Source organism: Geotrypetes seraphini, chromosome 9 (genome assembly GCF_902459505.1).
Source record: "Geotrypetes seraphini chromosome 9, aGeoSer1.1, whole genome shotgun sequence".
NCBI classification, from domain to species: Eukaryota; Metazoa; Chordata; class Amphibia; order Gymnophiona; family Dermophiidae; genus Geotrypetes; species Geotrypetes seraphini.
The window spans coordinates 3,712,142-3,739,155 of NC_047092.1; the positions used below are offsets into that span (position 1 = coordinate 3,712,142).

A 27,014-nucleotide genomic window follows, 5' to 3' on the forward strand; every position below is an offset into this window, starting at 1 on the left:
ATCGATATCTCCCCAATAGCGGTTTTTCATAGGGTTTTGGCATTACAAAGTTGGAAGTAATAAATCGACTTCGCACATTCTAGTTTCATATTCCAAGAATTAAAGAATTATGGAATCGCTGAGCTGTGGTCTTGGATTTTTGATTGGCCTCTACAGGGCTCCAGTATTTACAAGGTCAAGAATTTTTGAGGAACAAACTGAAATGTGTTAAGAGCCAACAAGCCATAAATGTGAAACATAAGGTTAAGTGGAGAGGCTGCATAATTGAAGCCTTTTCTGCACTTAGGAAAACTTCTCTTTTTCACAAGGTGCTTTTATGCAAATGATGTTCTCCCATTTTCTATCTATGGAAAACATATTTAATCCATAGGACCCTAAGGGCCAGGCTGGCTAAAGCTTTTCTTCTCCTTCTATATCTAAGGAAAAAGGACCTTGCTGACTCAGGCACTCAATCTTTCTATTTTTTTTCTTTCTTCAGCAGTTTGAAACTCTCTAAACACTTATCCCCATAAAATTATTGCTGAGAACCTGAAGCAATAAATGAATGTCTGGCAATAGTTCAGAGAGAGCTCCAGGAATAATGTGTGCATGCAAATGTGTTAGGATCAATTTGCAAAAGATATAGGGGCTCACTTTTAAAGCTCTTAGACACACAAAGCGACAAAGAAACCTACGGTACGTTGTGTGTCTAAGTTCTTTGAAAATGGGCCACAGAAGTGGCTAAAATCAGAAATAGGCGGTTCACAGAGTAAGGACATAAAAACTTAAGAATAAAGAATCGCAAAGCAAAATCATAACAACTGCTCTTAAAATAACCCACTATGCCACTGAAAACTGGACATGTCACAAAAATGCTGTAACAAACCATCGCATTGCCAATCAGTTTTAAAATCTTAACCAATCAGAACACAGTCGTAACTGTCCCACCAATGCGTTCCAAAGCTTAATGTCTGCACTATCAGTTCCAACAACTTTTGATCTCCAGATCTCAAAGCTCTATTACTACTACTATTAATTATTTCTATAGCGCTGCCAGACGCATGCAGCGCTGTACAGAGTCGCAAAGAGTAAGTCCCTGCTCCAAAGAGCTTACAATCTAAACAGCTAAGACAGGCAAACAGGTTGTCATGGATCCAGTTACGGGGAAGGGTTAATCTGCTGGCTGGTTTGGAGGGCAGAGGGGAGTACAGGACAATCAAGCCATTGTGACATCACTGATGAGGTTGGCTCTTATTGGTGGAATGAGGCATTATGACATCACAATCTCAGCTCTGCTGCCCACAGACAGAAACTATTCACACTACTACTATGAATTATTTCTATAGCGCTAACAGACGTAAGCAGCACTGTACAGAGTCACAAAGAAGACAGTCCCTGCTCCAAAGAGCTTACAATTTTAACAGGCAAGGCAAACAGGATGTCCTGGATACATTTAAGGGGAAGGGTTAATCTGCTGGCTGGTTTGGAGGGCAGAGGGGAGTACAGGACAATCAAGCCATTGTGACATCACTGAGGAGGTTGGCTCTTATTGGTGGAATGAGGCATTATGACATCACAGTCTCAGCTCTGCTTCCCAAAGACTGAAACTCTTCACACTACTACTATGAATTATTTCTATAGCGCTACCAGACGTAAGCAGCACTGTACAGAGTCACAAAGAAGACAGTCCCTGCTCCAAAGAGCTTACAATCTAAACAGCCAAGACAGACAAACAGGATGTCATGGATACAGTTAAGGGGAACGGTTAATCATCTGGCTGGGTTGGAGGGCAGAGAAGTAGGGTTAAGGATTGAAAGCTATATCATAAAGGTGGGTTTTCAGTCTGCTTTTAAACAAGGGAAGGGGCTTGACGGACAAACTCGGGTAATTTATTCCAGGCATAGGGGGCAGCTAGATGAAAGGAACGAAGTCTGGAATTGGCAGTGGAGGAGAAGGGTAACGTTAAGAGTGACTTATCTGAGGAACGGAGTTCGCTAGGAGGTGTATAAGGAGAGAGAGGTATTGATATAGACTGATAAGGTTCCACCACACTAGTAAAGCACAATTTATCCTGTGAAATTTAAGAGCTATAATAGGAGACCTGAGTCTGCCTTGCGATTGCTCAGGTTCCCTCTCTCCCAGCACCTACTAGCTAAACAAAATGGGTTCAAAGCCATGTTATCCCCAAACCCTCTTCATTCCAGCACCCAACAGTAAAACCAAAACAAAAAGCCCCAAGTTTCGATCCCCCTTCAAATTTGGCCTTTCATTCTTCCCTCCCAAGTCACAACCCACCCCTCAGAGCCTCCTAAACTCAACCCAACTCATTTCAGCACCCCAAACTCAGCCAGCGGCACTTACTCTTCCCTCCTGACAGCTCAGCTGGGGAGACTTGGGATGAGCTGCAGTCGTTAAATACCACAGCAAAAGTGGGAAACAAGAATTGTGGCTGACATGTTCAGGTCAACTGAGAAAGTCAAATCTGAGGCAAGGTCATATCCTCAAAGCACATCCCGTACCACCAAAAACTCACCTCATCTCAGCAGCTCTCTTGGGTGCAATGCACTTGCCCAGAGCAGTGTAGCTGGAGGTACTGGAACACGGGGCCCTGGTGATGGTTGCTGGCCATGGTGCTGAAAGGTAGCCTGGTTCTGTTTACTCAGTCTGTAGCTCCTTTAAGGCCAGGACAGAGGGAGAAGCCTCAGCCACAAAACTGACTGCATCTTTCTTTTCCTTATTCCTAGACCTTTTCCCAAAGTTTCAGAAGGAATGTGGAGAAGACTGAACAAAAATTAAGAATAAAACTAGTTATACTTCGATTACGTTACAGGAAAATACTTTTAAAACCAATAGGAGGAATTTTTTTTTTCACCCAGATGATAGTTAAGCTCTGGAATGTGTTGCCAGAGGTTGTGGTGAGAGCGGATAGAGTAGCTAGTTTTAAGAAAGGTTTGGACAAGTTCCTGGAGGAAAAGTCCATAATCTTTTGTTGGGAAAGACATGGGGGAAGCCACTACTTGCCCTGGATCGGTAGCATGGAATGTTGATACTCTTTGAGATTCTAGAATCTTCTTACTCTTTGGGATTCCAGAATTTTGCTATTCTTTGGGATTATGTATGGAATGTTGTTACTCCTTGGATTCTGGCCAGGTACTAGGGACCTATATACTGGCCACCATGACATTGGGCTACTGAGCTAGATGGACCATTGTCTGACTCAGTAGGACTATTCTTATGTTCTCTGTTCTTTTTGCTTGAGTCATGTGGTTCAGTTATTACTCCTACTGGAAGGAGTTCATTACTATTATGAATACTGTACCCATCACTGGCCTCACTGCATTACCCAAGGTAAGTTCCAGTACCAGGAAGTCTGACGGACCAGCCAGTTTTCTGTGCTGTACCTGCATGTTTACTGGGCACAGTTAGAACTGTCTCTTGTGTGATCCCACATGTGCGGTTAGCCACTGGTGCCCACAGAAATCATAGAAACATAGAAACATAGAAATTGACGGCAGAAAAGGGCCATAGCCCATCGAGTCTGCCCATACCAGTGACCCACTCCCTGATTCTTACTCTCCTAGAGATCCCACATGAATATCCCATTTTCTCTTGAAATCTAACACGCTGCTGGCCTCAATCACCCGCTGAGGCAGCTCGTTCCAATGATCGACCACCCTTTCGGTGAAGAAGTACTTCCTAGCATCACCCTGAAATTTCCCTCCTCTGATTTTCAGCGAGTGTCCTCTGGTTACCGAGGGCCCCGTAAGACTGAAGATATCATCTTTCACCACTATACGCCCAGTAATATACTTGAAGGTTTCAATCATGTCTCCTCTCTGTCTTCGCTCCTCCAATGAGTACATCCGCAGTTTTTTTAACCTTTCTTCATACGTGAGTTCCCTGAGCCCCAAAACCATCCTGGTAGCCATTCGCTGAACCGACTCAATTCTCAACACATCTTTTCGGTAGTGTGGTCTCCAGAATTGAACACAATACTCGAGATGAGGTCTCACCATGGATCTGTACAGTGGCATTATTACTTCAGGTTTTCTGCTGACAAAACCCCTACGGATACAGCTCATCATTTGTCTTGCCTTGGATGAAGCCTTCTCTACTTGATTGGCAGCCTTCATATCGTCGCTAATGATCACTCCTAAATCACGTTCCATCGTGGTCCTGGACAAGGTTTCACCATTTAGTGTGTAAGTTCTGTGTGGATTTTTTTGCCTAGATGCATTATTTTACATTTTTTAGCATTGAAGCCTAGCTGCCAATCAGTGCTGGAATCCTGCTTACGGAGGCGGTGTATGCCACTGAACACCACTGTGGGCTTGGCTAATGCTGGGAGTGGCATTAGGCAGCCTAAAACACCTGGGTAGGTGTAATTCACATCATAGGTAGGCATCAGAAATGTAGGCCAGGAAAACCCTGGCCTACAATTCTGGTGCCTACCTTTGCCAGACACGCCATTGTGTGACTGACACATGATTGGCTACCGCTTTCAAGCGCCGGTTATAGAACCCAAGCCTTGAATTTCCTCTGAAAAATGTCGGCTCCTGAGCCACACAGCGCAATGGTACTATTCACATGCTGTCACCTGCATATATACTATAAATATAATATCATTGAACCTTAATGTATATACTATATCTTCCACCCTTGCATCCCTATATTCTATTCAGTTGTATGGCATCTCAACAGTCCACTCATAGTTTCAATCATAGGCTAAACCACCTCCCCCCAGGATTAATTTTTTATTTTTTTTATCTTCTTCTATAAAAGATTTTTAACCCTTATCCTTTCATCTTTCTTAATTTAATTTAACATCGCTTCTGTTAGAAAATTTCATTGTCTGAGGGATTGATTTCATCAAGGGACGGCATTCATTGCTTCTTGTAAATCAATTCATAGAGTTTATATTCAATCCATCAGATAATATGTTCATAGATCTTCATACTGTTTCTTAGTTCATCTTATTAAAGAAACTGGCAGTGTGGTTATCATAATACACTCATGAAAAAATCTTATTCATTCCGTTTTCACCAGATATAAAACACTGCAGTAATTAATTAAATTTCCTTTCTCATGTCATTTGAAACAAGCCATGTAGCCTCTAATTTGTAACTGTTACTTAGCTTTCAGCTTATTTTCAAGTTTCAAGTTTCAAGTTTATTATTTATTTGTTTAATCGCCTTTTCAATATTCAAGGCGATTTACACATTAATAAAATTACAAAATAAAAATAATTTTAAAATAATTAAAACTCACAAGACACAGACGATAACTGAACAAACTGGAAACAAAAGGAAGGTAGTGGAAGAAGTTACAATGTAATTGAGCAAAGTGGGAAGCCAAATAAGGAAAACACAAAAGGATGGGATAAAAATAGTTGAATATGTGAAGAAAAGAGAATTAGAAACAAAATTTTGTTGAAAAATGATAAAAGAAACCAATAAAATCAGATAACAAATGCATCGTTAAATAAAAAAGTTTTCAGTTTGTTTTTAAATTTGTCTAGATTAAGTTCTATCTCCAGCGTTTCGCGGTTTTCTACTTTTTACCCGCTGCTTCAGGGAATTGTTCTGAGCGATTTCGCTTCACATCTCCAAACCCACAGCTCCACCCGTGGCTATATATAACATAATCAACAAACAACCGATAAAGAAACTCACACGTATTTGGCCACAGCATTGTTAACTCACCGTTCAATCCCAATGAAAACATCAAATACCCCAAAGCAGCGTCACAATCCCAGAGAGCAATTCGGCACAAAACTAGCTCCCTTTAATTTCGTACTTATAAAACATCATACCAGCATGACCCACGGTAACAGCAGGTCAGGTCTCCCCCTCATAAGAGATACAGGGGTTCGTTTCCTAAGTGCGTCTTAACGTGCGCTAAATGCTAACACGTCCATTATATCCTATGGACACGTTGCCACAAATTAGTATTTATAGCGCGCTACCGCGCCTTGTAAAAGGCCTATTATTTCTCCTTGGCCTTCTGCTCTTAATCTACCTTTCCCAAAAGTTGCATTCTTGGTTTCCTCATATCAGTGTGGGCAGAACTAATTTTCTGTTTCCTCCCCTACCATAGTGTTCACCCCTCTCCCCAATCTTTTTGTTTTTACTGTAACCGCTGATTCCCTTCTTTCCTAATGTTTTCAATTGCATTTTACATTTTGCTTAATTTTTTGTTCCCTACCCTTTTTTTTTTTTTTTAATTGATAAAAATTACTATTTCCGCACAGTAGTTCAGGCAATGGTATTATCTAGACTTGACTATTGCAATGACCTGTACAGGTCTTGGAATAACTAAGACAAGATGCAGGGCATAGCAAGTTGTGCAGGACGCTGCAGCAAGATTGATAACAGGCGTATCTAAATACGATCACATCTCGCCCTATCGCCAACAATTGCACTGGCTGCCTGTTGTTTCCAGATCTCAATAATGATCTACCATCAGTTCTTGTACGGAATCCTACCTGAATTGTTTAAAAGTAAGATGTCAAATTATTTACCATCTAGGTCTCTGCGTTCTGAGAACTCAGCATTATTAAAAACAAATGCTAATCCTAAAATGGCCTTTTGCTGTGCGGGGGTCAAATTGTGGGACTCACTTGTCGGTCAATTACGAAAATGTTATGACAAGGGTAATTTCAGAAAATTACCAAAAACGCAGTTATTTATTAATGCATTTTTCTAGGAACTGACTTTTGGGATTGTTCTTTTGATGGGCAATTTACGTGATTTTCTGATGATTATATGTTAATGTTTGTTTGATTTTATTTGTCTTATTGAATTATGTATGTAACGATATGTAAAACGTTTAGGTTGAAACGGTATATACATTTTTAAAAATAAATAAATAATAATAATAACTTTATTCTTATATACCGCCATAGTCAAGAGACTTCTAGGCGGTTTACATTCGAAGAAGGCTGGACAATCAGCGAATTACAGGAGGCAAGAATGAGGGTTACATAAGAAATAGAAAGAGGATTTTAAATTGCATCGCTAAGATATTGAGGAGAAAGTATCCCTTAAATAGTAAGGAATGATACAAGGTTCATGTAGGTGAACTGAGAATTCTTTCCTTATCTTTTCCTTTACTCTTTTATTTGTTGAATTTAGTATTCTGATCCCCCTTTTGGTGGGCTTAAAAAGGATTTGTGTATAATGTATTATTTACTATGTTTGTAGATTCTCTTTTTTTCCTTTGTATTATTGAATAATGTATTATTCAAATTATCATTTAAAAAAAAATTGCATCTTGAAAGATAGGGAATATATCCTTGAGAGTGGAGAGGCTTCTGTTTAGGAGATGAATTTGTCAAACAGAGCGGTTTTAATTGGTTTTCGGAATGTGCCTTAAGTCAGATTGGTTTTATTTTATGTAGTTATTCAGCCAGGAGGATTTGTATTTGCAGTCTGAGATCTTTGGGTATGAAAAGATGTTTTGGTTTCTGGTTGTCTTGTGGGGTTGTGTAAAATGAAGTGAGGTGGTAGGTAGGAAGGTGCAAGACCCCAGGCCTGCTTGAAACAAATACAGGCAAATTTGAACAGAATTCACGCCTCCATTGGTAACCAGTGCAACTTTTTGTAGCAAGAGCTAATGTGGTCGTTTTTTCTCAGTCTGAAGATTAGACGGACTGCCGTGTTTTGCACTATTCTTAATTTTTGTACTGTTATTTTTGGGATACCTAGATAAACGATGTTGCAGTAGTCCAGTGTTGATAGGATCAGAGACTGCACCAGTAGTCTAAAGCAGTGATTCCCAACCCTGTCCTGGAGGAACACCAGGCCAATCGGGTTTTCAGGCTAGCCCTAATGAATATGCATGAGAGAGATTTGCATATGATGGAAGTGATAGGCATGCAAATTTGCTTCATGCATATTCATTAGGGCTAGCCTGAAAACCCAATTGGCCTGGTGTTCCTCCAGGACAGGGTTGGGAACCACTGGTCTAAAGGACGTAACGTCAAAGTATTTTTTGATGGTCCTTAGTTTCCAGAATGTACAAAAACATTTCTTCATCACTAGGTTCATGTGGTCTGCCATGATTAGGTGAGTGTCCAGTGGGATACCTAGTATTTTTATGGTTTTGGAGATTTGGTAATTGTGGCCGTTTAATTGTATTGTTGTAATGGAGATTTTGTCTTTGGGGCTTGCCAAGAAGACTTTTGTCTTTTCTGTGTTTAGTTTCAGTTTGAAGTTGGTTGTCCATTTTTTGATTTCGGTCATTATGTGAGAAAGGTTATCAATTGTTTTGCTTGTTATGTCATTTAAGGGGATTAGGATGGATATGTCATCTGCATAAATATAATGGTTTAGGCTTAACTTCTTTAATAGGTGGCCTAGAGACGAGATGTAGATGTTGAATAGTGTGAGCGATTGTGGGGAGCCTTGTAGAATTCCTGAGGAGTTTCTCCATGGTTTAGAGTAGTTCCCTTCGCTGGCTACTCAGTATGATCTATTGGTTAGGAATTCCTGGAACCATTTCTTTACCTTTCCCGAGAGTCCCATTGCGTCTAAGCATAGTAGTATAATTCCGTGGTCTACTAGATCAAACGCACTACTAAGGTCAAGTTGTAAAATCAGTGCACTTTTTCCCTAGCTGAAAAGATCATATAGGTGGTTTAGGATGGAGGCTATAACTGTTTCCATGCTGTATCTTTTTCTAAATCCTGACTGATGCTCACTAAGGATGTCAAATTTGTCTAGATAGTTCACTAGTTCCAAGTTGACCAGTCCTTCTTGAAGCTTAGTGAATAGGGGGATGTTTGCTATGGGCCTGTAATTGGATGTCTGGGATATTGCGTTTTTCTGATCTTTGGGGATAGGTGTGATCAGTGTGTGGCCCATGTCCTCATTTAGTGTTCCGTTCATAAGGGTAGTTGAAAGCCAAGTAAATAGTTCCTTTTTGAAGTTTGGTGGAGCAACTTTCATGATTTTTGATGGACATTCGTCTAGAGCAGTGTTCTTCAACCACCGGTCCATGGACCAGTGCTGGTCCACAGAAATTTCCTGCCAGTCCACAGGGCCAGCATGTGCATTAGGCCCAAAACAGTGTTCTACAACCGCCGGTCCACGGTGCAATCGATGCGGTGTTATCTTCGAGCCAGCTCCCTCTTCCTAACTGATTCAGTGCACAAAGCCACGGGCAGTGGCTCCTACGGGCATCCTGCACCTGAACTGGAAGCCTCTCTCTGACGTTGCAACGTCAGAGGGAAGGCTTCCAAATGAGGCAAGGTGCAATTAGTACTATTATGGGGGCAGAGTCTGGGGTGGAGATTGGGTAGAGATGGGCAGGGTCCGGCCCATGACTTAGCCCAGTGTTCTTCAACCAACGGTCCACGGACCGATGCCGGTCCACAGAATAATTATTTTATTTCTGCCGGTCCATAGGTGTAAAAAGGTTGAAAAACACTGGTCTAGAGAGTAGTTTGACTTTGTGTATTTGTTGAATAGGGTTAGGAATTGATGCCAGTTTGGATATTCGAAGTGGTCCCAGATCATGTCTGTTCTGGGTTCCTGATCGTGGGGTCCGAAGTAGAAATCTGTGTTGGTTTTGGGCGTGGGTATTGTTGTTCTTAGGTCGGTGATTTTATTTTTGAAGAAATTAGCTAGGATTTGAGCAGATGGAGGGCTTTCGTTGTCCTTTTTCAGGATTCAAGATGTGTCTGTTATTGTTTTTAATAGTTTGAACAGTTCTTTACTATTTATTTTTGATGTACCTATTTTCTGTGCTTGGTGTTTTGTGCATTTTTCTTAGATCAGAGTTTTGTCTTTTTTCATTTTTTGTTTCCAGTTTGTCTTGTCTTTTTCTTTGTTTGTTTTTTTCCAGATTCTCTCCAGTTTTCTTAGTTCCTGTTTGCAGGCTAGTAGTTCTGAATCGAACCATGGAACAAAAGCACACTGAGCAACAGAACAGCGATGGTCCAGTACCCCGCTCATATAGCTACCCCACCCCCTCCCCCAGAATACAAAATTCAACAGCAGATTGACTCTTCCAACATTCATTTCTACTCCAAACTCGAACAAAGGCCCCCATTTTTTTTTGAGCAGTAATAATAATAATAATAACTTTATTTTTGTATACCGCAATACCACAAGCAGTTCAGAGTGGTTTACAGAGGAAGAGACTGTACACAGACAATGAGCCGAGAGAGGTTAGGTATATCCAGAAGAATATCAGAGATACAACAAGTATTTCAGAGATACAAAGCATATTTTAAATTTTTATTGTAAACCGCTTAGATTTACCTTTGGTTTTTTTTGTGTGGTATATTAAATAAATTGAACTTAATCATTTATGAACTTCTCATCTCCCAGCCGCATTTGAGACCAATGCCCCCAGTCTCTATAAAGGGAGTGCACCCTTCATTAAAATGCCAGCAACATTCCATACAGAATCCCAAAGAATAGCAAGATTCCGGAATCCTAAAGAGTAACAAGATTCTAGAATCCCAAAGAGTAGCAACACTCCAAGCAGTGGCTCCCCCCATGTCTGTCTCAATAACAAGCTATGGACTTTTCCTCCAGGAACTTGTCCAAACCTTTCTTAAAACCAGCTACGCTATCTGCTCTTATCACAACCTCTGGCAATAAGCAGGTGTGTAAGGAAAAGTAACGCCTAATTACAAGTGGCTGTACCGGCAGGAAAATTAGCCACTGTGACAGGTTCAGAGGTGGTTGTATTTTGAACTCTTTCTACTGCTACATTGTTTAAGGTACAAATCTCCCTGGCGAAGCTATTGAACAGGTTTTATAAGTATTTTGGCCCACCTCAGGTCATGCATTAAATTAAAGCAATCCACAGCTATAGGATATCATTAATCCACGATCAATTGAGCCACTCTCTACAGTTGATTGTTCTATTTAAATGTCAATATTATGAATAAAACTGTGAGCAGCTTTAAGTCATTTAAATTAACACATTGCACCTCCTTCTAGAAGTCGGATGTTTTTTTCTTTCATTTTTAATTTAACTAGGCATATGTTATGTTTAATACCTTAGCAGTTCTAGGACAGATTCCACAAAACAAGAGCTGGATCATTTCATCCAGGGATTACAAAATGCTATTGTTAGATCATAACATTAATTAATCAAAAGGTCAAATTTGAGAAGATAAGTTTTCAGAATCCATTTGAATTTATACTCTGTTTTTACCAGCACCAGCCTGGAATATGTTCAAAGTTCATCTCAAATAGCAGTACAATATATAATTTTTAGTTTGGGATAAAGAATAAAGCAGTGGGGTAGATGTGTTAATAAAATGAAACAGAGAAGATGAAGGCAGGTCACCGTCCACTCCTTTAGAGATCCTGTACTTGGCCCTAGCTTTCATTTCTTTAGTCTCCACCAGGAGATCATTCTCTTAATTCACCAGCTTTTCTTTGAAGAATTGTTTCCTTAAGCAACTCCTGAGTCTGACCTCTTTCAATTGGAATGATGTCTCTGCTGCCTCTCTTCCAAAGTAAACATCTTGAGATCTTGAACTCTGTTCCCATATGCTTTATGATAAAGACCACCGACCATTTCAGTAGCCTTCCTCTGGATTGACTCCATCCTTTATATCTTTCTGAAGGTGCTACACCTTGGGTTTTGGCCAGGTACTAGTGACCTGGATTGGCCACCATGAGAACGGGTTACTGGGCTTGATGGACCATTTCTATGTTTCTATGTCTTCAAAATTCTGCTCAATATTGTAAATGAGGTCTCACCGGAGTCTTATGCAGGGGCATCAATACCTCCATTTTCCTCCTGGCCATTCCTCTCACTATGCACCCAAGGCAGACCCAATATTTCTGGTTGTAGACCGTGTCTAAGATTCTTATTTTCTTCCAGTTCAAATGTGATGACTTTCTGTCCATTTATTGTAGTCATTTTGACTCAGAGATTCAGAGATGTGAAAACGCAGACAGACAGAAAGGGGGATTGAGATTGGAGACTCAAAGCAGTTTACATAAAGGCACTTCAAGCATTTTCCCTGTCTGTCCTGGTGGGCTCACAATCTATCAAATGTACCTGGAGCAGTGGAGGATTAAGTGACTTGCCCAGGGTCACAGGTATCAGTGCCACAGTCCCCTTGGGCATAATTTTGTTCCAAAATGCCACATGTTGGAAAACTCTTTATTAAGTCATTGATAGACTAACCCCCTCTGTTACAAACACATACCATGGGTTTTGGCGCCGGCAGTGGCGGTAACTGTTCTGATATTCCTAGAAATTCTATCAGCATCGGAGCAGTTTCCGCCGCTGCCAGTGCTAAAACCCACGCTATGCATTCATAAAAGAGGACAAAGCCCTAATAACGAAAGAGAAAATATTTAAATGCACTTTTAAAAAGTCTTTTTAATCCAATTTTATAACGAAAAATCAAATATGACTTCAAATAAAGATGCCTGCCTCCTGTTAGCTGGTTGTTCTCTTCTGTTTTCGTCTCCTTCTTCCCTGGCTAGAGCTATTGTTCAGCCTTCAGCCATGTGAATGCATCAGAGTTCCCCTGGGGGCCAGTGACTGCTCCGGCTGTCTCTCAGCTGACTCACTGGAGCAGAACATTGGAAAAACAGCGGTGGGCATATCCCATGTTCCGTTCTTAGGAGTCAGGGAATGGACCTGGTGACACAGGCAAACAATTGCTAGAGTGGCCACTGCAGACATGACAGGCTGTTCCCCGGCAGGACACGCAGAAACATATGGACACTAGGAAGGAAAAATCCGTTCTCCTGGCATCACTCTGCTGCTAGACTCTTATGAAGAGTCTTTGTAAGCTAATCATTATGGTATATTCATTTATTTATTCTCCCAGGGGAGCTCAGAACGATTTACATGAATTTATTCAGGTACTCAAGCAATTTCCCCTGTCTGTCCTGGTGGGCTCACAATCTATCTAATGTACCGGGGGGGGGGGGGGGATTAAGTGACTTGCCCAGGGAGCAGCACAGGGTTTGAACCCACAACCAATACACCACACTCTCCTCCAATAGAATATCAGAAGTGAGCCAAGTATAGACCAATGAAGCCATTGTGACATCACTGATGAGGTTGGCTCTTATTGGTGGAATGAGGTATTATGACATCAGGGAAAGGGATTGGGACTTGGATACCGCCTTTTTGTAGTTTTTCCACCACACTCAAAGTGGTTTACATATGGTACAGGTACTTCAAGCATTTTCCCTGTCTGTCCCAGTGGACTCACAATCTACTTGATGTACCTGGGGCAATGGGGAGATTAAGTGACTTGCCCAGGGTCACAAGGAGCAGTGTGGAGTTTGAACCCACAACCTCGGGTGCCTGAGGCTGTAGCTTTAACCACTGCACTACTCTAGAAATCAAAATGTAGTAAAAGTGAGCCTAGTCTAGGGCAATCCAGCCATTGTGACATCACTGATGAGGTTGGCTCTTATTGGTGGAATGAGGCATTATGATGTCACAATACTCTTTACGCTATTTATTCAGGGGAGCTCAGAACGATTTACATGAATTTATTCAGGTACTCAAGCATTTTCCCCATCTGTCTTGGTGGGCTTACAATCTATCTAATGTACCTGGGGCAATGGGGGGATTAAGTGACTTGCCCAGGGTCACAAGGAGCAGTGTGGGGTTTGAACCCACAACCTCGGGTGGCTGAGGCTGTAGCTTTAACCACTGCGCCACCATCTCCCCTGAGACCCAATGAATGAACAGAGTTGCTCAGAAGTTGAGGTGCACACTGCCCCCCCCCCTCCATTTTACCACAGGGAGTGGATAAGTAGCCTAAGATACTGGAGAACTGGGTTCAATTCCCACTGCAGCTCCTTGTGATTCTGGATGAGTCACTTAACCCTTCATTGCCCCAGGTACAAATTATGTACCTGTATATTATATGTAAACAGTGGAGTAGTGAGGGTAGGAGGCGCTGGGGCAGTGGCGTTCCCCCACCACTCTTTCTGTGCCCCCCATGCCACACTCATGCTCTCCCTTTGCTCCATATAGCTCTGTAAATATTTGCCAGCACCAGTGGCTTCTCCAGCATGTCGTTCACGCCAGCATTGGGTTTCCCTCTGATGTCATTTCCTGGCCCCGTGATCTAGAAGTGATTCAGAGGGGAACCAGGCCAGTGCGAGCAACAGGCAGGAGAAGTTGCTCGTGCTGGCGAAAATCTACGAAGGTACAGGGGGGAAGGGATGGCAGGGCGGAGAGGTGTCAGCGCCCCCATCGAGACGGCGCCTGGGGCGGTCTGCACCCCCTGTCCTCCCCTTACTATGCCACTGTATGTAAACCACTTTAAGTGTAACCATAGAAAGACAGTATATCAGATCCCATCCCCCTTCCCTTTTCCTACACTGATAAGTGCACACACACAAAGGTACTATCGGAAAGCTCAGCAGTTTTCTGTAAAGTATGTAGTAGATATATCAGAGAGAAAGAGATAATGGTTACTGCGGATGGGCAATCGGGATGGGCCTTTTGGCTTTTATCTGCCATCATGTTTCTATGTTTCTATAACCTCACAATGCAGGAGTAAAGAGCCTTAGCCATTAGGGAGAGACGATGCAAATGTTAAGCGCCTTAGCCAATAGGGAGAGGAGGAGACAGTGGATGCTTCAGATGGGCCATTTGGCCTTTATCTGCCATCATGTTTCTATAATCATAAAGCTCTATGGCCTCACAATGTAGGTGTAAAGAGCCTTAGCCTATAAGAAGAGGCGATGCAAATGTTAAGAGCCTTAGCCAATAGGGAGAGGAGGAGATAGTGGATGCTGCGGATGGGCCACTTGGCCTTTATCTGCCATCATGTTTCTATAATCATAAAGCTCTATGACCTCACAATGCAGGTGTAAAGAGCCTTAGCCAATAGGAAGAGGAGATGCAAATGTTAAGAGCCTTAGCCAATAGTGAGAGAAGGAGATAGTGGATGCTGCGGATGGGCCATTTGGTCTTTATCTGCCATCATGTTTCTATAACCATAAAGCTCTATGATCTCACAATACAGGTATAAAAAGCCTTAGCCAATAGGAAGAGGAGATGCAAATGTTAAGAGCCTTAGCCAATAGTGAGAGAAGGAGATAGTGGATGCTGCGGATGGGCCATTTGGCCTTTATCTGCCATCATGTTCCTATGTTTCTATAATCATAAAGCTCTATGGCCTCACAATGTAGGTGTAAAGAGCCTTAGCCTATAAGAAGAGGCGATGCAAATGTTAAGAGCCTTAGCCAATAGGGAGAGGAGGAGATAGTGGATGCTGCGGATGGGCCACTTGGCCTTTATCTGCCATCATGTTTCTATAACCATAAAGCTCTATGACCTCACAATGCAGGTGTAAAGAGCCTTAGCCTATAGGAAGAGGAGATGCAAATGTTAAGAGCCTTAGCCAATAGTGAGAGAAGGAGATAGTGGATGCTGCGGATGGACCATTTGGCCTTTATCTGCCATCATGTTCCTATGTTTCTATATATGTATATGCATATAAATGCTTTTGCATGTGCACACAAGGGGATGCTTAGGCTTGAAGCAGAATAGTCACAAGTCACACTGGGCCAGATTCAATAGGTATTGATTACAAGGTATTAATATAGAACCAGAGAAAGAAAAATGGTAAAACTAGAGGTGATGAATTGAGGTTGCGGGGTGGCAGACTTCGGAAATTCTTTTTCACGGAGAGGGTGGTGAATGCCTGGATGCCCTCCCAAGGGAGGTGGTGGAGAGGGAGTAAGTTCTCTTACATTGAGGGGGTGCAATGATTTAGACTCTGAGAGTGCTTGAAAGGGGTTTGGGCTTTGTTTTTTAGCAAATATTTGTCTAGTGATGGAAGAGTTTCTCTTCTTGGAGAGGAATAGGAACACTTTTTTCTCTCATTATTTTCTGCGTTACATGAACTTGAGCATTGGGTTTTGGAGCACAATTTTTGAATGACTCTTTCTTTATTGTACAATTTATTTGTTCTGCGCAAAAAAAATTAGACTCCATATACAAGTGAGGGTTAATGCTGGTCATAATTCATATGAGTGTATATTAATGCCATTTAAAAATCCAAGCTCCATTCTTCTTAATGAGGCCTGTGTTTTTTATATCTGTTAACTGGTTAATAATTAGATACCATGGTTTGGTCCTAGTAGTTGAGTATTTTTATTTTTAGCCTTTTGCTTTGTGATTCTTCGGGATTTTGCAACTGGAAGCTAAAGATGTAATCTCTGGAACTCATTGCCAGAGGATGTGGTAACAGTATGAGGTGTCACTGAAAAGTTCTCAGCCCAACCCACAAAGTTAGGGCAATCTCCATCAAGGTCCAGCGATTTTCCACTTTTTTTAATTCCGTATTTTTCCAGTGGAACAAATGGAAAATCACTGGACTAAGTGTATCGCCCTCAATGGAGACTGCCACAGTTTGTGGGTTCGGCTGAGAACTTTTTAACGGTCTCTCGTAGTTAATGAAAACAGATTAGGACAGGTTCCTGGAGGAAAAGTCCATAATTTGCTATAGAGACAGATGTGGGGGAAACCAATTCTTGCCCTGAATTGGTAGCATGGAATGTTGTTACTATTTGGGATTATGGAATGTTGCTTTTCTTGGAATTCTATATGGAATCTTGTTACTCTTTGGGGTTCCAGAATGTTGCAACTATTTGGGTTTTTGCCAGGTACTTGTGACCCGGACTGGCCACTATGGAAACTAGATGGACCACTGATCTGATCAAATATGGCTTTTCGTATGTTCTTATGATGTCCTAGAATTCATGCTGCTGTTTCTGATCTGGGAAATGTATACTTTAGTCACTTGATCCTGCTGTATCTCAGCTTTGGGGTTGAGTGGCTTCTCCTATGGTTCCTGAGATCTGCTGCCTCGCCCTCTAGAGAGAGCAGAGATGTTCTCGTAGGATGATTGCTCCGTCTTCATGATAAGTTTGCCCAGCATGTACCAGCAACATCTGCTGTCTGAGAACACTTTCCGCATTATTGTACGTCCAGATTAGGCTAATGGATTTTAACTGTGATCTTAGGGCATTTAACATTCTCTTCAGGGCTGACATTTACTTATTCAAATTTGCCTATACCATATGCATGAGGCAGTAAGTGATGATGGAAGCAATGAACAGCATATTCATAAAACAAAAATTTTATAAAAATAATGACGTAATCTTGTTTAAATGTATCATCTAACAAATAACGTAGGGATTTATTTATTAAAGGGTAAAAGTGCTGAGATCTGAAATACTGCTTTTCTGTCAATTAATGTAGTTTGTACTAAAGCGTGCTGAAGTCACGCATAAAGCTTTCCAACAGCAATTTTCATAAGCTACTTTTTGAAAATTAATATTTATTTTGTGGGGATCTTGCTTGCAGAAAGATACAAAAGTCTGGTCTGTGGTCATGTGTGTACAGCAAAGGTCTGAACCTTGCAGGGGACACAGCCTGTCAGCTTTTCAGGACTCCCTGCAATTAATATTCATGAAGCAGATTTGCATGCACTGCTTCCATTCTCTGCACACACATGTCATGTATATTTAGTGCGGTCAGCCTGAACTTTAGACCGGCCGGGTATGTCCCAAAGCCTGGATTATGAACCACTGGCGCAAAGCGGATTTTCACTCTTTTCATACAAGGACTAGGGGGTTTGGGTGAGAGCTGGGGGGAGGGGAAAGGGACAGGAGTGTTACAGACGGGCTGAAGGGTTTGCAGTGCCTCCGTAGCGCTTGTTTGAGTCCCTTAAGTCCCTCTATCTGCTCTGCCACAAACATTTCATAGACCTAATGGACTCAACCACATCCCAGCAAACATTCTTGGGATTTTCAGCTAGGAGAGAGGATAGTTTGCATGAGTTTAGCCTTGTTAGTGTCCTTTTCTGCACTGACCATCACAGCTAGGTACAAATACAGCCAGAATATTTGGTCCAGAGCTACCATTTTAAGCCAACATTTGTTTTCTAAAATGAGAGGGTGTAGGGGCACCATATTCACGTTTTTCACCGAGCTGAAGTCAGAATAGAAGATAGCCCCCTCCCCGCCTTTGGTTCTCTTCTCCCTCCCCCTTTCCTTCCAATCCAACTCTGATAAATTCCTGCTAAAACTCAAACATTTCCTTCCTCGTTGCTTGTAATTCCGACAAAATGTTGTAAATCCGTGTTCAGATCGGATCCAAATTTAGTTGATGTGAACCGCCTAGAACTCTTTGGGTATGGCGGTATACAGGAACATAATAATAATCATAATGAGTAGCTGAAGTAAAGCTTGTCCTGTTCAGGTCTTTCACTCAGAGATAAAAATTCATTTACAGAACAAAGTAGATTAAGTTTTCAATGTATTAATATCAAATATGAAATGGAAAGGGAAAAGAGTAAATTGTCACCCTGGAATTGAATTGAAAGCTGCTACCAAGCGTGCTGAATTCGGGGACTGGCTTCCTTGGCTGGTAGCCCTTAGGGTGACGTTTGTCTGCTCAGAGCCCCTCTTTAATCTCCAGGTAATTGAAGTTTGATTACTGGGGGTAAATTACTTTGTGTTCTGACTGACTCGGCCCAATGTTCAATTACGAGAGCTAACATCGGTCCAAGCAAGCCGGGGTCTACAGGTCTTAGCCTGCCTGAAGACTTGTGCATTAGAAATGAGGGACTTAGAAGATTTTCCTTTTGTCTGAAGAGTGTGAGCACTTAGGCCCAAACCTGTCCCGAGGCTCCGCAGTCAATTGGGGTTTCATGATGGATACAGCAAATATTCAGATGAAATTTGCCTGCAAGAAACAAGTGTGCAAATCTATCACAGAGAGACTGAAAACCCCAACTAGCTGGGGGTCCCCTGGGACTGGTTTAGATACAACCATCATTGATGAATCCAAGACATTAACACGATTAATCAAAGTAATTGCTTTGGTTTCTCACAAAAGACCTTTGCAGTTCCCTGTGACTGGGGGGTTGAGGTTAATCTAACTCTGACAGCAGCGCTCTCGAAGTGGAAAAGGAAGTTGTACCCTCCAAGCCTACCTCAGCACAGTTCCCTTGAAGGGGTCACGTTCTGAAGAGTGTAATTGCCTCATATGAGGGCATACACAGGTTATAAAATGTTTATTAACCTAATGATATGCACGGCAGAGTGAAGGAAGGCCGAGTGGTGAGAGCAGCAGGCTGAGAACTAGAGAAGAAAAGGTTCAAATGAGACGGCTGTTTCTCCTACCCAGTAGGTAGGACGAGGCAGTCGCCTAGAGCAACAGCTTCTGGGGGGACAACAAAGAACACACGAAGTCAAAGCAAAATAGGTCCCAAGAACTGTGAAGACCCAAAGAAAGAATGTGAAGGGAGGTCGGTATTTCAAGGAGTCTGACCAGACAGAAGAGCCTCCTCTCCAGATAAACCCTGCAGAACTGGACCGGCCAGTGGGGACTGCCACAGAATCACTCCGCTAATTGGCCAGTCCCTAACTATCTAGGTTGGTTATAGTCTGAGACAGAACCACCACATATTTATTTAAAAGATTTCTGCACTGCCTTTTCCTAGGCAGCTTTACAAATAGTAGTATACCGTGTTTCCCCGAAAATAAGACACTGTCTTATATTCATTTTGGGCCCCAAAAAGGCACCAGGTCTTATTTTTTTTCATGTACAATGACCATCTCTCCCTTCCTCTCCTCCACCCCAATTCTTCCTATTTCCTTTCTCTCCCCCACATGGGCAGTATCTTTCTATCCCTCCCCCCTCCCTCCCATCCCCTTGTGCAGCAGAACCCTTGCAGCTTATATCCCTCCCTTCCCCCATCCCCCTGTGGAGCATTTATATTAAGACCTACCCCGAAAATCATGCTAGGGCTTATTTTCGAGGAAACACAGTACATAAAATAAAGCAAAGAAGACTTGTACAAACATCAAAGATTACAGATCATTAGTTCACAGCTCTCCATAATAGATTAATCCAGAAACCAGAATTAGTCAGAAACATCATTCATTGGAATGCTTCTATAAAAAATGTAGTCTTGAGCATTTTCTTAAACTTCTGTCTATCCAGTTAATTTGTTCCACCTATGATGGAAATAGCAGAAGCTCTCGTATTCATCAACAACAATCATATCACACCCTCAGACCGCAGAGTTCTAAGCGGTCGATAGATTGCCGTAGTTTGCGATAAATACCAAGGAATCTCTTTGAACACCAGTACTAATACGTAAGCGTACAGGTCCTCTAACAGCAAAGCGAAAAGGCTTTTACCCCTTATTCTGGCAACCAATTCCAGCAGGTACACTTCTATTCCACATGTTTATGTAAATTTGATATACCGCCATATCATACAACTGTTCACAGTGGTTTACAATAAAATACAGCATAGAAAAGAACAGATCTATCTAAAATCTAAGGGCTCCTTTTAGCAAGCCGCGCCAGCGGGGTTAATGCGTGTGACTTTTCATCACGCATTAACCCCTGCACTGGCCTAAAAACTACCACCTGCTCAAGGGAGGCGGTAGTGGCTAGCGCGGCCGGCGGTTTAGCGCGTGGTATTACGTGCATTAAACCACTAGCGTGGCTTGATAAAAGGAGCCCTAAATCACTAGGTACAATTTTGCTTTACTGTTATTTCCAAGCCAGTCCCTGACTGTCTCCCGGTATTTCAGTAAATATGATCATTCTGTGGGATAAGACACATACAGTATGTCTACAATAAGTTTAGCAATGGGCCAACCCACAAATTACAATCAATCAGGCAACAAAATCTCAGCACAAAAATTTAGTGAAAATAACCTTTTTTTAAAGTTTCCTAAAAAATTGATAATCATTTATAACATTTTGGCAGCTTGAAAGGGAAAAAGAAGAATTAAAATAATCTCTTAGAATGAAACCGCCTGCAAGAGGGAAAATAAAAAAGACAGATCGTACAAATAAAAAATTAAAACATAGAAACATAGAAGATGACGGCAGATAAGGGCCATAGCCCGTTAGGTCTGCCCACTCTACTGGCCCACCCCCACACAAGATACGAAATTTTAAAAGCCAGAGAACTTCAACAAAATCGGTGCTTTCACAACAAGCCAGAAACGTGTTCAAACTTAGAAAGAGAGAATGACCGAACAGCTGTATTCTGCGTTGTTTGAAGTTTTTTTAAGACCTGTTTTAAACAATCTAAATATATGATATTGCAGTAGTCTAGTTACAACAATAACAGTGCCTGTACCAATATATGAAAATTTAGGGCATCAAAATATTTCGCAGATGGCACAATTCCCTCATTATAAAAAATGTTCCTAATCAGGAAATTGAGAATCCAACGACAAAGCATGATCCTACCAGATCCTTAAGATCTACATCCCAAAACTTAAGGTAAAGTTCCACTTATTAACAAGAAATCAAGACTTTTCCAACTCACTAACCTGATTTTCGCTTTTTCCTCATTCAGGTTTATATGGTAAACTAGCTGATGCCTCGGCGTTGCACGGGTATTTAATTATAGCAATAACACTGTAAATGGATTCAAATAAAGATACTTTATAGTGGTGAATGAAATTATTTTTTTACAGCTTAATAAAAAGTACAATAATCAAATTATAATGTGAAATATTTGACAAAATAAATACAATACAACTAACGCAAAACGTGATTATAAACAACAATTTTAGTTTCACCTCCTGGAGCAAGAACATATAAATTCTTGGGTGAACCCACCCTTGAGCAAGCAACATAGAGTTGTGGGCCGCGAGACCCCCAGAACATATCACCCCAGGTAGTGAGGGATCTGCATACCAAGTTTCGTTCAAATCGGTCAAGCCGTTTTTGCGTGATCGCGGCACATACACACATACATACCTCCGATTTTATATATATAGATTAACATCAAGGCACTCATGATAACCATGCACTTGGCACAAGGCTAGTACCAGTATCAAGCGCAGAAAGAGCAGATTCAACAGGAATTACAATATTAATATCATCTGCGTAAGAATAGACCATATACCCCTCTTTCTCAGAGAGCGAATATACATATTGCATAAAATAAGCAAACGTGGGGAACATTAAGGAATCTTTGCCATTGTGAGTGTGTAACATTACCATCGAGAGAGAGAGTCCATTGTCTTGACGCAGCTATACAGCAACACGCCAACTAGCTATTGAGGGCAAGAAGGGACCGGGCAGAGACAGCACGGCAAACATAAGGAGTAAATTGTTGCCCACCCCTGACCTAGAGGCTCTTCCAAGCCTTCACTACCCTTTTCTGAGGTTACTTCTGAATCTATCCAGGGGTGGGCAACAAGGGCCAGAATCCAGTTGGGTTTTCAGGATTTCCCCAATGAATATGCATGAGATCTATTTACATGCACTGCCTCCCATTGTATGCAAATGGCTCTCATGCATATTCACTGACAAAATGCACAAATAAGAGCTATATTTCACACTACTTCTTATGCTTATAAGTACGGTAATTTGTCGTTTATTATAATACTAGTCTTTAAGCCCATTACATTAACGGGTGCTAGAATATGTGTGTGTGTGTGTCTGTATTTATTTCTTTCTCTCTCTCTCCTTAGCCTATTTCTGTATTTCTGTCTTTCTTTTTCCTCGGCTGTCCACCACCACCCCTTGCCTGCTCCCCCTGTCCATTCTCCCTTCCTTTTACCTTCCCTGTGTCCACCACCACCACCCCTTCACTGCTCCCCTTATCCAGCAGCAGCACTTCTCCCTTTATTTTAACTCCCCCCTGTCCAGCAGCACCTCTTTCCTGCTCCCCTTGCCAGCAGTAGGCCTCCCTTCCTTTTTCTGCCCCCCCTGTCCATCAGCACCTCTTTTCTACTCCCCCTGTCCAGCAATAGGCCTCCCTTCCTTTTTTGCCCCCCCCCCCCCGCGTCCATCAGCACCTCTTCCCCTGTCCAGCAGTACCTCTTTTCTGTTCCCCCTGTCCAGCAGTAGGCCTCCCTTCCTTTTTCTGCCCCCCTGTCCAGCAGCACCTCTTTTCTACTCCCCCTGTCCAGCAGTAGGCCTCCCTTCCTTCCCCCCCGTCTATCAGCACCTCTTCCCATGTCCAGCAGCAACCCTTACCTCCACCGACATCCGCCTGAAGCCGACACCAACAACTCTGCCCTCCACCGACATCCGCCTGAAGCCACCGCAGCCTGCAAGCACCGACAGCCTCTGCGGCCTGCTCCAACTCCCTCCTCACCGTCGCTTGCCATTCCACCCCCCCCCCCCCCCTCCGGGGAAGCTTGGTGCGTTTTGGCAGCCTCCTGTCGCGGGCCGCCCGCCCATGGTCCCCGGCCTGTTCGAGAGAGGAGCCGCGGTGGGCGGGTGAGCAGGCAAGAGGGAGGAGGGTGAGAAGAAGATGCTGGCAGGTGCGCCTGTGCCCCCCCCCCCCCCTCCGTATCAGCAGCAGCAGTAAGGCAGCACTCTGGCGATGAGTGACGGTGAGGGGGGAGTTGCTCCGTGTTCTGGCCTGCCTCCGTGTTTAAAAATCGAATTCGGCAAGGAGGCACACCTCACGGCGCCAGGAATCACGAAGTTTCAAGAGCGCATGCGCACTCTAGGGTTTTATTATTATAGATAATATAGCACCATCAAAACCTTTAAAACATATTATACCATTATTTCATACTAAACATACACACAATTGTTCTCCCAAACAGTGAAGCCCTCCCAATCTATCCGACACATGGAAAAAGTTAAAATTCAAGAAAAGTTCATCCCTTCAATAAAACACTGTATTCAGTGCCTAATCTTCTTCTCTGTATCAGTTCTCAGTTGTTTATCTTCTGCACGCCGTTCTTTACTGGATTCGCCTCCACTTTCACTCAATCAAACTTGATCTTTGAAAACATTTTAGCTCATTGGGGAATTCTTAAAATCCCGACTGGGTTCCGGCCCTCATTGCCCACCCCTTTCACATTCATCCCACGCCTCCTCATTCCAGGGTCTCCTTTCAATTGAAAGAGACTCGCCTCATGCGCATGGCGCAGTGGTTGGAGCTACAGTCTCAGCACCTTGGGGTAAACCCCGCAATGCTCCTTGTGACCCTGGGCAAGTCACTCAGTCCTCCATAGCCCAGGTATATTAGATAGATTGTACCCACCGGGACAGATAGGGAAAATGCTAGAGTATCTGATTGTAAAACCGCTTTGATAATCTCGATAGGCGGTATATAAAAACCTAATAAATTTGAAACGTGATCATGTTTCTCACTTACGTACTGCCTTCCAGTACTCTCAGGAAGTTATCTGTAAACCTTAAACTTAATTGGCATTAAGCAGCTTCCAAAAAGAGCCCGAAATGATGGAACGGGGCAGCAGCCACTCTGTCCTCTCCCAGCTGCTCAACGTCACATTTCGCTTCTGCTCATCGAGGCGCTCTTTTTCCCTTTCATTGATTGACTGTACATTTCACGCTGGAAAGTACCTGCAAATTAGGTTTGTCATCCCGAGCGCCGGGCATATTTGGCTGCGGATGTTAAATGCTTTCAAAGGAAAATCCATCAAGATAGCAGGAAATCAAAATTAATTGGGTTTTCACTGAACGGGGAAGTTGGAGCACTGGTTTGAGGGCAAGGCACTCTCTATGTAAATGGTCTGTTTCACCTCATTCTCATTGAATAACACTTTGAATGCAATAAATGGTCATGAGAACATATTGTGCTCCATCTCTCAATGGATTTTTCCAGCAGGCAGTGTGGTGGAAACCAGTGGCATACCTAGTATATGGGACACCCGGGGCCCATCATTTTTTGAAAACTCCCCGCTTTGTACTTTTTTTTTAAAACAGTCCACTTAGCACTTCTTAATGGCCCCACCCCCACACGCCACTGCTTTGTACGTTAAAAAAAACCAAAAACCAGTTAATCCAGGCCCAGCATGTTCTCACCCTTCACTCCTGGCTGGTCCAATGCCGCCACGTGGAAGTTTGGGCACTTTTTATAGAATTAAGAGGTAAATGTTTCTATGAATTATTTTTAATGATCTTTGATGAAGTTATCTATTCTCATTTTTCTACTAAAATAAACTTGCACTTAGCGGTGAATACGTTAAATAAATGTGACTATTTACGCTGTTCTGCATTTTAACTATTCGTACAGTCCACTTTGCCATGTTCTTCTCATCTCGCTCCATTCCAAAACCAGAAAAAGTGAGTTTTTACTTTCGTTGCAACAGAAGTTCCTGTGTGATGGAATGAATGATAATTGGCCCAGCATAAACACTGTTACAGTAATGGAGAATCTCAGAAGCCTGTGTCAAAAGACGCCTGCAAGCAAGGGCCAGTGGGCTAAGGTGGGACCGACTCCTTTGTGCTCAAACAGGGTAATGACCAGGGCCGGATTTAGATGAAAAGAGGCCCTAGGCTATTCCACTTATGAGGCCCTTTCACCTCCCATTTTTAAGTTTGTAAATTACATGAGAGATAATAAAATACATCATTACTCTGATATATATCAATATGTTAATTGAAACATGGTACTAACCTTTATAAAAAATGTGACACGGATCTTGAGGCTCTAGGCTGAAGCCTAGTTAGCCTATAGGAAAATCCGGCCCTGGTAATGACTATGGCTTAAACCTCAGGACTTACACCTTCCCGAGGGCTCACTTTTAAAGGATACAGGCCAACACCAAGGAAGTCACAGGAAGTCAGGCCAACACCAAGAAAAAACATGTTGCAACAATCCAACCTAAACCATGTGCTGGAGGCAGAGAAATTCTGAAGGGTTCCAGGCTGCACAGCCCTAATGCCAGTGATGTCACTGGAAGAGTCCTATAGGATGAAGAATTTTCATTGAAATCTAATCACTTAGCTCAATCAGAAGCATCCATCTATGACCTGAACTGATCATCTAATGTTTTTACTAGTTATGCTGATTTTTCTCCTAAGAATACTCAAACCAAATTTGCTAGTACACCAAGAAGCATAAGAGAATAAGAATAGCTTTATTGGGTCAGACCAATGATCCATCAAGCCCAGAAACCCGTCCTCACGGTGGCCAACCCAGGTCCCAAATACCTGGCCAAAACCCAAGGAGTAGCAACATCCCATATAGAATCTCAAAGAATAGCAAGATTCCGGAATCCCAAAGAGTAACAAGATTCTAGAATCTCAAGAGCAGGGGTCCCCAAAGTCCCTCCTTGAGGGCCGAATCCAGTTGGGTTTTCAGGATTTCCCCAATGAATATGCATGAGATCTATGTGCATGCACTACTTTCAATGCATGTTCATTGGGGAAATCCTGAAAACCCGACTGGATTCGGCCCTCAAGGAGGGACTTTGGGAACCCCTGCTCAAGAGTATCAATATTCCATGTTACCGATCCAGGGCAAGCAGTGGCTTCTCCCATATCTTTCCCAATAACAGACTATGGACTTTTCCTCCAGGAACTTGTCCAAACTGCTCTTACCACATCCTCTGCAACGCGTTCCAGAGCTTAACTATTCTCTAAGTGAAAAAAATTCCTCCTATTGGTTTTAAAAGTATTTCCCTGTAACTTCATTGAGTGTCTCTTAGTCTTTGTAATTTTTGATGGAGTGAAAAATCAATCCACTTGTACCCGTTCTACTCCACTCAAGATTTTATAGACTTTTTTAACGTGGGTCATTTCATTCAGTGAACTTGATAAAGTCTCAAGCCAGATATCAATAGCTCTTGCCAGAGACATTAAGAGTAAAAAAAGAGAGTGGTTTTGTCTTTAGCAAATCAGAATCAAAATTTTTTTCAAGTGAGCAAAGGCCTCCCTTTTACAATCTAGTATATCAACATCAAAATTTTTAAAAAAGCAGTCAGACCATGAAACAGAGCTTAGAAAATGCTCTGGCTGCCTTTCTTTTGAACGTAATCTTGAGGAAAGTCAGCTCTGGTTTTAACCGTCTTACATATAAAAATGATTGATCAGGAGAAAGTCGCGGCTCTTGCTCCGACCGTTTCTTTATTCCCAAATACCACATTGGGTGAAAGAATGTGTGACCAGGCACTGTTACTGCAGAAGCCAAATCAATATGTTGAAAAAAAAAAAAAAAAAGATGGATGATGAATTATCAGCTTTTGAGAGCTTAGCTGTTCAGACCTTAGACCCATAGAGAGACAAATGGCACAGAGTCCATCCCACTCTATTAAACTT

The 27,014-nt window shown here is 42.3% G+C and overlaps 1 protein-coding gene across 1 annotated transcript in view; it reads left to right on the forward strand.

Annotated features, from left to right (window-relative positions):
• The window catches only part of GRM3 (glutamate metabotropic receptor 3), a 67,116-nt gene that overhangs the window by 14,967 nt on the left and 25,135 nt on the right, over positions 1 to 27,014 (forward strand). The gene's annotated exons all lie outside the window — the stretch shown is intronic.